Source organism: Eschscholzia californica, unplaced genomic scaffold (assembly GCF_041429995.1).
Source record: "Eschscholzia californica isolate CP2 unplaced genomic scaffold, dmEscCali1.0.p SCAF_2, whole genome shotgun sequence".
NCBI lineage: Eukaryota > Viridiplantae > Streptophyta > Magnoliopsida > Ranunculales > Papaveraceae > Eschscholzia > Eschscholzia californica.
In genome coordinates, this window is record NW_028238309.1 from 23,755,004 (window position 1) to 23,768,297 (window position 13,294).

The window sequence follows — 13,294 nt, forward strand, 5'->3', positions numbered from 1 at the left end:
TAACTGTTTGATAACTCATTTTGTCATGATGTTTACAACTTATTAAATGAACTTTTCAAAACGTGATGGGTTTTGGATTGGTCTTCTACCATAATAACTCATGTCGGTGAGTATTCTGGCCCCCTACCAATTGTTAGTGGGCAGGTGCTTTGTTGTAGCCTCGAGGCAGAGTGTGTATTCCAGCCGGTGATCTTGTCTGACGAGGCTAGTGGAGTTATATGTCGTTTTATATGGTTTTTTGTTATTTCCAAGTTATGTATTTATCGCAAAGACCAAACTCTAATATGTATTTACGTAAAACTTAGAGTTGTTTATAAGTTGTATCGGTGTTGTATATGGCGTTTGTATGTTTGTGGTTCGGGTTTCGACCTGAAACTGAGTTGATTTGGTTTAGCTTCCGCTCGATAATTTATTTCTTTGTGTATGCGAATGTATGGTTTGCATGACAGATTTTACAGGTGCGACCGGTTCGATTTACAGAGAAGACTCTGTCAGATTTCTGTCTCGTCTGTGAATTGTCGGGGCGTGGTCGTGTCTATTTTAGGACACGGAGCGTCACAGTTGGTATCAGAGCAGTTAGTTCTGGTGACCCATATCAGAATAGTTAGTTCTGGTAACCGATAAGTCGTATATAGTTTAGAGCAGTGACTGCTCTAGACTTTTTAGGGAAAGATAAAATTGGACAAGATTAGGTGTCTAAAAGCTTCAAGATTAAAATCGACCAAGAATAAAAGATGTTATATATGTATTTGTTTCTTTTTATTTTCGTTTTTTGATTCGTTTTACTCGCTAAAGGAACACTCGACGGATGGTTTAAGATTGTTGTAGATTTCTTGCAATGTTGTAAAAGATGTATTGGGAGGACAGTCAAGGGTTAAGAGGTTTCGGAGATAAATTTTGGGTAAGTCGACATATCGATGTTGTGGAAGTATCTAAGACAAATAGTAGATGAGGACATGAGTCAGACTTGGTATTGTAAATCCCATGGTAGTTATACACATTCCTTCAATTATGAGCTTCGATCAGATCATTCAGAGACAATTGAGATTGACTTTGATCAGGTTGTTTCGTACGTGTAATGTTTCAGTTTGATTACAGATAAATATGGGTCTGAATTTTATTGGGTTGACGGAATGATTCGATATTAGAGGTTATATGGATCGAGTTAGTATTGGAGCAGTAGTGGGGGTTCTTAAGTTATTGTAGAATTTTTCGAGGATTGGTTTATCTACGACTTGTATAGATATTATAGCGGTCTTCTATTTTCACTTTATCATCTTATCGACAACAACTATATTTTTCTGAGATTATTGTGTCAACGGCTGTATTGACTTGAATTTATTATAGATGTCTTCATTCTTTATTTTCTTATTTTATCGAGTCAACGGTATTGTCTTATATTATTGAGAACGATATTTTCTGAGCATGTGGGATCAACGGCAACTTATACTTATAGATAGATTATGGAGGTCTTCATTCTTTATTTTATTATATTATGGACAACGGTATTTTCTTATATTATCGAGAATGGTATTTTCTTTGAGGAAATGGGATCAACGAGAACTTATTCTTATATATAGATTATAGAGGTCTTCATTTTTCTTTATTTCTTCATATGAAAGATAGTTATTGTTATTGAATATTCTTACGTCGCGTGTTTATGTAGAAGATTTCGGGATATGAAGGATTGGATCTAGTTTGTTTATACAGTTTAGCCAGATTGATTTTTGTTAGATACAGTGAGTTGGTGATTTTCGAAATAGGACAGGTTCTCTAAAATTCAGAGTTGGTCGGAAGAACAGGCCAAAAAGAAGGGAGTTGATCCAAATTTAGAGGACGAAATTTCTTTAAGGGGGGAGGATTGTAACATCCCATGTTTTCGCTTAAAGAAATAAAAGACTGCGGTTAGAAGAGGGACTATTTGGCATTAAAAAAATGTCAAATTGGGAGGCTAAACGGTAATTAAGGGAGATTGAATTAATTAGATTTAAATATATAGGGACTTGTTGGTGAGATGTATGTCATGCAGGACATAAAAATGATTATGTAACCTGGCCACTTAGTATAGCGACACGTGGCAGCCAAGTTTTGTGTAAAAGACCTCCCTCTGCATGTTACCGTAGTCCCACTTCTTTATAAATCCAATTTCATTCTTTTAAACCAAATACCGAAACAACAGTACGGTGAGGATGAATTGGGATTTTTAAAGAGGCAAAATGGTTCGAATGTTTCGTCGTCAATTTCTTCGCGCTCGGTTGTCGGAATTCAACGAAACTTGTTCCAGGTAATCCCTTTCGACTTGTTCTACATATTCATCTGTTCAGAATTTTCAATTTCGTCTGTATTTGGTGGATTTATGATGGTTATATAGATAACTGTATAGTTATACTAATTTCATTTGGGATCGAAATTTGGAGCTATTTAGACGATTATTATTCAATTTCTTCGAATGATTTGTGTTCAGAAACATGTTTAGGAGATTGTAAACTATTTCGGGGTGTTCAAATATAGACGGGGTTCTGCCGAATTATTTTAGTGCTCGAATTTCATATTTGGACCAGTTTTAGAATAAATTGAAATAGAGATTGTTACCCAAACTTTATCATATTTCATATAAATGGACAGTTTCAGCTATGGATTTACAGTATGAAATTCAATATATTATTTGTCAGCTTATGAAGACTCTAAAATGAAAAATTGAGTTTATCGGAAAACGGTTAGTTGATTTGTATGCATTTCAAGTATCCGATAGACATGGCTACGAAGTTAGAGATCGATTCGATAGATACTTCAAGTCTTCCGAAGTTAACAGATTTTGCTTTTAAGTTTTCATGGTTTTGTTTTAATGATTCTTTTTATTTGCGAAGGTTCTTATAATGTTTCTATAATGAGGAGGAATAAGGTTCTTATAATGTTTCTATTCGGTGTTTTTTGGTTATTCTTCCTTTATCCAGCATGGTTTTATAGATAATAAATATGCTAGACTCTATAGTTATGTATGCGCCATTAATAACTAGAGTTCAAGTAGCATGAAACTCGATTTATGTGATGAACTGAAATATGGTTGAATGATTTTAACGCAAATGAGAAATGTTTTCGAACTGATTTTACGATGATTGTGAACTATTGGGGATTTTCTTGTATGTACCCGACTACGGATTATGTCAACGTACGGGCACGTAGCCATTGAGGGTAGGATGACATGTGGACACGGGTGTGACCCGTGTGAGACCGGTGAGGTGGGCGACACTAGTCATGAGACCTGTGAGAGTGGAGTGCTTCATTTGCTGGCCATTGGTGCTCGTGCCTCCAGTTCGAGGCTCAGGGACGTACACCGGACCGCTCGTCTGGGAGGTGACATTGATTGGGAATCCCTCTGCTTTGTGTGTGATATGGGTATTGGTTGTTCCACTTCCATGTTTGATAAGATAATGAATTAAATATGAATATTGGTTTTGATAAATGAATGAAACTGATTTTGAAAGATCGCATTAGATGCATGACAGGGTACCGAAGAGAATGAGGTTCAGGTCCTTCCATGGTAATTGCGGGACGGCTCTCTTATTCGAACTCGGTGATCAAAAACGTATTTAGATACTTAAGGTATATATGTATCATGGGGTAAACTCTTCAATGATTGCGGAGTCCCTTAGTGGGATAGGGGCTTACCGGCTAGGGGTAAGTCTCTTTCTCGAGGAGACGTAGTGCATTAGCTTGTGCCATAAATGGGCTGGTACTATCTAACGCACTCTAGGTTCTCCTGAGGAACTCTTCTTTTATTGGGAGAGCACCATGGGTGGGCAGCTAATCACTGTTATTGCTTGCTAGATTAAGGAAAATGGTTTTGTATATAGTATACATGGTAACTGGTTTGATAACTCGTTTTGTCATGATGTTTACAACTTATTAAATGAACTTTTGAAAACGTGATGGGTTTTGGATTGGTCTTCTACCAGAATAACTCGTGTCGGTGAGTATTCTGACCCCCTACCAATTGTTAGTGTGCAGGTGCTTTGTCGTAGCCTCGAGGCGGAGTGTGTATTCCAGCCGGTGATCTTGTCTGACGAGGCTAGTGGAGTTATGTAATTTTATATGGTTTTTCGTTATTTCCAAGTTATGTATTTATCGCAGAAACCAAACTCTAATATGTATATACGTAAAACTTAGAGTTCTTTATGTAACATCCCACGTTTTCAAGTTTAGTTGAGGGATTCTTTGACATTTGGGTCAAGTCAAACAGGGGCTAAATTAGTAAAACGTCCAAACTGGGGGGTATTTTGTAATCGGGACAAAACGAGGGACTAAACTGAGATTTCGTGAGACTTTGTAAAAGAAAGAAAAAAATCAGAATTTTCTTCTTTCTCTGTTCGATCATGTCAATTGGGTTTAGGGTTTGAGGAGTATTCGTCAGATACATCTCGAAAAATAATGAAGTTTGTTCGGTCACGTGGAAAGATCGGACATAGGTCGGCTATCCTTTCGTATTCGAAATTCTTTTTCGGTATCGAATTAAGAGAGATCCGTATACCTTATTCTTGGTTAATTATGGGAGAAAAACGTAAAAGAATTTGTTGAATCAGGGTTCATAAGGTAACTAGTGAGACTTGAATTAGTGGAACATCATTATGGAGGGGCTTATTTATAAAGTCTATGTAAATGGAAGACTTAAAATTAGTTAAGTAGCCACTTTATCTTGCCGATGTGATAGACTCTAAAGGAGAAGTTTCCTCCTTTAGATACGTGGAGTCCAAACTGGCTTAAACACTTCGAGATGTGTAGCCGACTGAAATCTTTCTAGAAGTTTCGGGATTAAGTCGGTAGGTCGCTTGGCACTGCTGCCTCCCAGTTTTAGGCGTAAGACACTGGTCGAACCTGTGCGGACCCCCTTACTCCTTTGAAGACCCTAGGACTGATCTGTCCATGCCAAGGGCGTTTTGCATAGTTGGTTTTTTCTAGCCGGCCTCCCAGTTAGGGGAATATTCGGTAGACCATCAGGGGCTCAGCTGTCCTGCTGCCTTAAGCCGGGTTGACCCAGTAGACTTCGGGTCTGATCTTGACTCCTTAGACGTTAGTCAACATGTGGACATTTTGTGCATCATCATGAGTCCCGCCACTCTTTAGTCGAAAGTAATGAGACTGAGGAGTAGAAGTAACTCGTGTTTTTTAAACATTGAAGACCCTGAAGTCAAGGATTTTACCTGGACCAGAGCTGTTTCGTGAAGCCTGGTCTTTCTTTTGGTTTTCTAGAGCTGCATATTCCTTATCGGATTTGTACCGAGCTAGTAGAGACTGTTGATGATAAACCCTCTTTTCTCTTTGGTTGTATTCGCCAGAACTGATTCAAGTTGTGTTTTCCTTGGACGCATGGTTTGTTTTCCCGAGACACATTTCGACTTCTGCTCAAGTAATTAATTTCCTTTCCATGCGTGATTCTGTGACGTAACGTATTTGATCTTCTGATCACGCGTTTTCGGCGCTGATCTTTTTGGTTGTTGTACACGACAATTATTTCAACATGCGTGGACACGTGGTGCCTTGTTAGTGGGAGAGTTGACGCGTCTCCTCGAAACCCACTAATATCCCTGATCGATCTTGAGCTATGTGTATCCCTTGGTCATTATTCGTTTGAGCGTTTCCGAGATGTGTTTGGCCTTCGCCTTAATGACCCTTTATCTGTTTTCAAGAAGTCTCTTGGCTATTCCTTTCCAGTATAAATAGCCTACTTTAGTTCTTTAATTCCTCATCACCAAAAGTTGATCAAAAGTATTCTTCCTTTCACGCTATTTTCCATTTTTTTTCCTTATCCCTTGTTTTTACCAGAGTTCCGAGATGAAGTCTCTGTTCGATTTCATATCAGTTACCTACTTGAAGGATGTCTTTTCGACAATGGAGATAGTTAAGGGTAACTTTTCTGGGAATGGAGATAGTTACCCAAGGTGCCACTCCGAGTCTGGCCCCAAAAAAGGTGGTTTGGTTAGGCGCCGATGTATGCTGCAATGTTTTTGTATTTTGATATGTAATTATGAATTAAATCCCTTACATAAGGAATCTTTTTAAACGTCACAACTTAGGCCAGATCGCCTCTCATTGAAGTTCGTCAAAATTATAAGTGTAAAATGTAAAATCTCTATTATCTAAATGTAGTGGAATATACATTTATGTCAAAGATGCCTATGAAAACCAAATGAATTTTGCACTGTTACTCTTGGAAGTTGCAAGGATAAAACCAGAGAAGCAAGAAAAAGGACACAAACAGACTTTAGAGGCGAACTCTTCAGTTCTAGCCAGAAACTAAAAGCCTAGCCCTCCTTGATACTACTAAGAAAGACAAAAGATGACCATACTTGTTAGCTTGTTGAGAACGAAAAGGCGTAGCATACATTTTGGTGCTACAGAGAAAAAGAGATATTAATGGCACAACTTACCTGAGGGGCATGAGGAGAACATGATCAACTAGTCCTTCGAAAACAAATGCTCCTTGTAGGTATTAAAAAGATCAAATGTTAACGATACAGATAGGTAGACCATCATAGAGAAAGACAATCCAACGGTAAAGAAAAAATTTATATAATCCATGGAAGTAGGAAAAGCACCTGGAGGGAACCTAATCATATCTTTGTGGAGTAAGGCCAATTCAAAGATCCCTTGGAAAATCAAATAAATTTCGGCATGCTTCAATTATTATTGACCTAAAAAGAACAACAAACAAAGAAGCAAGTTAAGAACGACCCTTCGATTATAGCACAACTAACTCACGTTTCATTTCACTCCTACCAAACAATAATGTGAAAGAAACACTTATAAAGAGAGTGCAGGGAGCTTTAATAGCCACCGCACGCACAGAATTAAAAATGAACGGGAATGACTATTTCATCACAAAGATCTCGAGGAAAAAGGATAATGTACACGAAAATTAATACTTTAATTCAAAAAACGCCCTCAAGCAAATCAATGAGTAAGCTCGAAAAGGAACTAAAACCTTTACATCTCATAAGCAAAAGTCCCTTCATGTTGGGATTTACCAAACGCTTCCTACTTATTAAAAAAACAACCAATTCAACCCCATTCTCAACTTGATTGAAACATATTTGTTACAGATGTTGGTAGATTTTGGATGGACACCTAAATGAAGGCAACCATATCAGCGATTATTAATCACAATGTGGTATTCCATAGCATTTTAAAGATATCTAAGCAAAACGATAGACCATCCGAACATTCCACAACAAAGGCGATGTTCTGAAGTTATGCAAGCAGCTATATACAATTTGTCAACAAATTCCATACTAACAGTGAAAAACCCGAGGGTACGACAGTATCTAATTAACAGCAACAAAAAGACTAGATCATGATGAAGTTCCAAACCTGATATGGACTTAAGTAGAAGGAAACAAGGTTAAAGAACCTGACACAAGTTATTATCCCGCTAAAAACGGAAGCAAGCTACCAAATACTCATCACATCAGATATCCACTAAAACTGGTCCACTAGGCAACATATAACTTCAAAACGGAGACAAAAACTTAAGAAAACCATCGAGCCTTATCTTCCCCAACCAATAACATAACTCAACATACACAATTACAGGACATGAGGCAAATATAGTTGTGGCTGTCCAAACTGTGTGCACTGAAAGTAGAAAAAAACTGTATGCATCATGCTGAAAATACATATGTGGCACAAAAGATAAAAATTCTAGTTATAAGGTTTCAAATCTAAGACTAAAATCTACCAGAAATGTGCAAACCCTCTATGCATTGAGAACATAACTCGGCGAGATTGAGCAGAACCCATAAATAGGAGGCAATAGGAAATCCAAATGTTTCTCTTTCTACCGTAACGTTAATATGGGCAGCAGCAACCACTGTAATGCAAACCCCAAAATGAAGTGAATATTTTGTACATTCAACTTGAATAAGCATAAACGAAGACAAATTAACAAATTTCCACAACAAACTTAATATAGAAAACTCCCTCCTTCTAGGCTGGGTCATTTTTCGGAGCAATTTCTAATTCTACTCCTAATATATGAAGGATCAAGATGAGTGCTGGAAATCACTCCCTAGAGTATGAAGGATCAGCTTGAAATAGAAAACGCCCTTCAAGAACCAAGACACCTACACATGTATCAAAGCCCTATTAAACGACCAACCAAGATGAACAAAGTCCAAAACATGTAAACAAAAGAACCTAAATTACAACAACGAATGTTTTATATTCAAATAAACCCTGGGCAAAAGACCCCCTTCATCGAATTGAAACTTGAGACAGATTCCCCTTTCGAAAAAGACACAGCAGTTCTCTGCATAAACATGATTTGCCATAAAACTACAACAATTAGAAACGGGTCAAGGCAACATGTTCGAAAAAAGATGTAAAGCAAATTTCTCAATTTATGCTAGCTACAAATTTCTCAAGGAAATATGTTAGAAGAAAGTTAGATCAAACAATTGAGGCATTGTTGTGTGCTAGAGGCGTGGAACACATTTCCCATATAAAGATATCTACCACGTAAACCAACAGTCCGCAAAGCTGTCCGTATAATACCAATTGGTCAACATTAGAATTTTGAACCACATAAAGACCTACACTGAAAACAAACACCCCTATAAATAGAAAACTTCAAATAAGAAACCACATAAAGACCTACACTGAAAACAAACACCCCTATAAATAGATAACTTGAAATAAGAAACCCCCTTCAAAGACCCAAGACTTCTCCGCATGTATCAAAGCCCTATAAAACAACCGACCACGATAAACAAAGTCCAAAACATGTAAAGAAAAGAAACCTAAACTACAACATTGAATTGTTTTTTACTAATGGAACTTACGCAGAAAACCCCCTTCATCGAATTGAAACTTGAGACAGATACCTCTCCGAAGAGGACCCATTAACTTCTCTGCATAAACCTGATATGCCATAAAGCATCAACAATTAAAAACAAAGCAAATTTCTCTATTTATGCAAGCTAGAAATGTTAAAGAAGAAAAGAAATTTAGTTCTCCTGAAGGGCATGAGGGAAGAAGGGAATCAAATTTTGAAATATGAAAGATTACCGAAAAGTATTTGGATGAGTAATTAGGATTTAGGAATTATAACTCCCATGAAAGAAGAATTATATAACATAAATCAAGAAAACCGCCTTTGAAGTTTAAAGCAAAGTAGATCTTGTTCAGTTGGAGTTTGTAAAAGTGAAAAATCTCAAGTAAACATCAAACGGGAAGCGTTAATTACTTCTCTAACAAGGACAAAAATGAAAGTTACCACCATCCCCGGGGAAACAAATGAACTCAAACGAGAACTTGGCAACTGAATGCTTTGTTACCCAATGCCTCCCCAACATTAGCATGGCAAAATAGGACTTTTTTTTTGAAAAATTTGAATTAATATCAGGGAAAAGAATACAACAGGGGAGGATCAATAACGAAATTGTTACTTCATTATGTCCTCCCAATTAGAAATGAAATCATAATATGATAAACTATGTGCCCATCCTAAATTTCTGCTCCAATGGAATAGGAGCCCCAATACATCTTCTACCTCCACCACCAGGTCCCTGGGGGAGTCATTGAAGATCCCAGATTAGGACTTTGCCGTCACAAGACCCCTGAGAAGAACTAAAACACATTATGTCTTCCGATTCAAGATAAGGAATTCTCGAGCAAACAAAAGAACCTCACCCTCTGAAAAAATACCAGTAGCACACAAGAGAATAGTTTTATGTGTTACGGGTTCCTAAAAAAGGATGAAACAGATTCACCATATCTTTATTTGCATAACTAACACTCTCCCTAAATCAACAGTAATGTAGAATACTTTTATGGGACAATTGAGGATAGGAAACAACCCTCGATTCCCAAAACAACGTAATGACTCCCTAGATCAAGTCCAATTCTCACATCCCTGAAAAAAAAAATGAACTTTGCATGCTTCAACAATTCCTCGAAGAAAAAATAATTGAAGAAGTGCGTTAAAAGGAAGAAACCCGCTTTTCAAGATAAACAACTCATTAGTTATTATTGAAACAGACAATATTTTATAGCCCAGATGGAACTTGACATGACAATAGCTGTCAACAACACAAATAAACGTCTCCGTAAACACCATTCATCCTCGAAAACGACAAATAACTCGAAAGAGGGCCTCACTTATTAAGGGAATGAAAAGATAAAGCAAATTCTTAAAACATGACTTGTTAGAAAGTTAAGTTGTGAAGGATATTTCATAATGCATTGTTCCCTGAGGACACGAGAAAAACACGAATAGTTGGTCTGTGGGTGTTAGGTACACCTGAAAGTATAAAGTAAGTTTAACTCTGGGTATTAATAAAAAATAATTTTATATTACTTACCTGAAGAGGCGAAACCTCATCCAGAATGATAAAAGCAAAGATGAAGTATGAAATCTATTTGAAATAGGTAACCTAGTCTGGTTAACAACCAAATGAAATCTCCTTGGAGTACGTCCAATTCAAATACCCATGAGCAAATGAAATGAGGTTTTGCATGCTTTAAAATTATGGTTCCTCTAACAAAAATAAAAATCAAAAAATTAGCAAGTCAGTTGACAAGAAACCCCCTTACAAGATGGACAACTCATAAGTAATTGAAAAGGACTTAAGTTCAAAGGCAATTCCAAATGAAACTCCCTCCAAAGAAAATGTCTCCACTGACACCTGTCATCCTCGATACCAACCAATAACACAAACGAAGGCATATCTTATGAAATAAAAAGAAAACCAAAACACATATGACACTCAAGATACCCAAATAATCAGTCAGTCAATGTATGGATTTCGTATATTCCTGAGAAGTGTGACATATATAGAACGTTCCTGTATTAGATAGGTAAACCTTCATACAAAAGATAAAACCAACGAAATAGTGGAATCTATGTTAAATAGGAAACCATACCCCTAGACGACAAGCCAAGTCACAACTCCTTCGAGTAAGTCCATTTTGAAGAACCCTAGGAATATCAAATGAAATTTCCACACTTCAGTTATTATTCCTTTAACAAGGATAAAAATCAAATAAGCAAGTGAAGAAAATAGAACACTCCTTCGGAGAGAACCTTAGAAGCGAACTTGAAAGCAACTCGAGACAGAAAAGCCTCCCTAATAAACCATTTCCCTTGGACACCTCTCATCCTCAAAACAAGGAAATAACACAAAAGAAGACTGCATATGTTAGGTAATGAAAAGATATACAGTTGAAAAGTATTAAATAGATTAAATTTAGTAGTACTCTTTTCCACGAACAAACTATCCATGGATACTTGCATACAATTGAAAAGTCTTAAATAGATTAAATTTTATCGATAAAGATAGGTAAACCCTCGCAGAAAAGGATAAACCTTCTGTAGAGATGAGTTTAGGTAATCTATGTAAAATAAGAAAAACCCCTCGCGAGAAAATCAAATTGTATCTTCCTAGGCTAGGACAAGTCTAGTTTAAAGGAGAAGGAAATAAATATTGCACGCTTCAATTATTCCTCTAACAAGGGTAAGAAAGCCAGTTAAGAAAGACTCCTCGTAGTTGATTCCAGTCCTCCTGCCAAACAACAAAGCAGAATAAATACATAAAACTACCAAAAAGACCACAAAAAAAATAATGGAAGTAGATTTATCAAATGCGACCGCCTTCCCCATGATAATACAGGAATAGCTACTTCTAGTCCGTATCAAACATCCTCCCTGAGGAAAAAAAATGGCACAGAAATTACCAATTTTTCATTTAAATCGATCAGCTTGAGCGAAGTAAAGAAACTAAAGGAAAAAAAAATCTGAACTAGACAACCCCCTTTTAGTAAGAGAAGAAAGCCCAATCTGCCTCACAAAGACGCCTTCCTAGAACATCAAACTTTTTTACATTGCATATTTCAGTATTAAGAAAGAACTAAACAAATCCTTCCCTATACAACATCATAGAACTTTGAGATGATTATGTTAGCCAAAAGGAGAAAACAACAATCAAATGAAGGACATCTTCAAATATTCACTTGTGCTTGAAATATATATTATTAATAACTTGTCATCAATTACACAGTGGTGTTACACAATATTTCAATAGAAGGATACTATCCCCCATGATAACATTTCATTGAATACAAAAGGAAGAACATAAACCCTTCAGTGGTTTAAGGAATTTCAAAAGGTACTATACCTGAGAAATCTGATTCAGCAACAAATTCATCTGACAAACAATTTGTGCATTCCCTGCAAATACTCATCACATCAGAAACCCACTAAAACTGGTCCACTAGACAGCATATAACTTTGCAATAGAGACAATAACTTCAGAAAGTCATCTAGCCTTATCTTTCGGAACCAATAACTTAACTTACCACAAAAGACAGGACATATACACACAACGAATCGAGAAGAGATGTCCAATTGTGCTTGTCCTGGTTCTGTGCCCTGAAAGTAGAAGGAAACTGTACGCTTCATACCGAGAATAGATATGCAGCACAAAAGAAAAAAAATTGAAGTTACAACATTTCGAGTCCCAAACTAAAATCTACTGGAAATTTACAACTCTCATAGAAAGGAGAACAAAAACTTAACGAGTTTGAGCAGAACCCATATATAGGATGCAAAGGGAACTCCAAAAGTTTTCTTCTAGCGTAAGGTGATTGTATGACCAGCAACATCCCCCTTAACACAATTCCCTAAAAATACAATGAAAATTATGTAAACTCACCTTGAATGGGAATAAACAAAGAAGAAGTAACAAATTTCCAAAAAAACAACTTAATATAGAGAACTCCCCACAGAGACTGGGTCATTTTCCAGAACAATATTTAGTCCTAGAAAACGGAGGATCAAAATGACTGCTGGATACCAGGCACCGCACTAACATTTCTTGAAGAAACCCCCCTTCAAAAAGAAAGCAAGACCCCGTGAAAACCTAATCCGCCAGTTGAAAAATGAGATCTAGAAAGATGGTCTTCACGCCACCAAAAAAAAAAAATCAATGGAACAAGCTAACGGGACTCAGAAAGATGGTGTATAATAAGAAATATGAACGCTGCTCTTTCCATCAGGTGAGTTCTTCCATACCCAACAGTGCATATTCTAAGATAAGGTGAAAGAATTTTTAATATGAATAGGAAAAGAAGTGGACAGAGTAAACTAAACTTTCAGAAAACCCCCTTAAAACAATTAAGAGGCATTGTGTAGTGTGCTGGAAGCCTCGAATACATTTCCACAATTTCCCACATAAAGATATCTTCCACATGATTACACTCCAGAATCATACAAACTTTCTAGTTTAAGGTTAGTATGGACAGC

General features: G+C 36.8%; 1 long non-coding RNA gene across 1 annotated transcript; it reads right to left on the reverse strand.

The window, feature by feature from the left end:
• Positions 1 to 9,851: 9,851 nt before the first annotated feature.
• Positions 9,852 to 12,421, reverse strand: LOC147557038 (uncharacterized). Its single transcript, XR_015233827.1, has 5 exons — positions 12,349 to 12,421; positions 12,168 to 12,220; positions 11,078 to 11,698; positions 10,918 to 10,972; positions 9,852 to 9,907 (listed from the first exon to the last, which is right to left on the reverse strand). It is a non-coding gene; the product is annotated as an uncharacterized LOC147557038 (long non-coding RNA).
• Between the last annotated feature and the right edge of the window lie 873 nt (positions 12,422 to 13,294).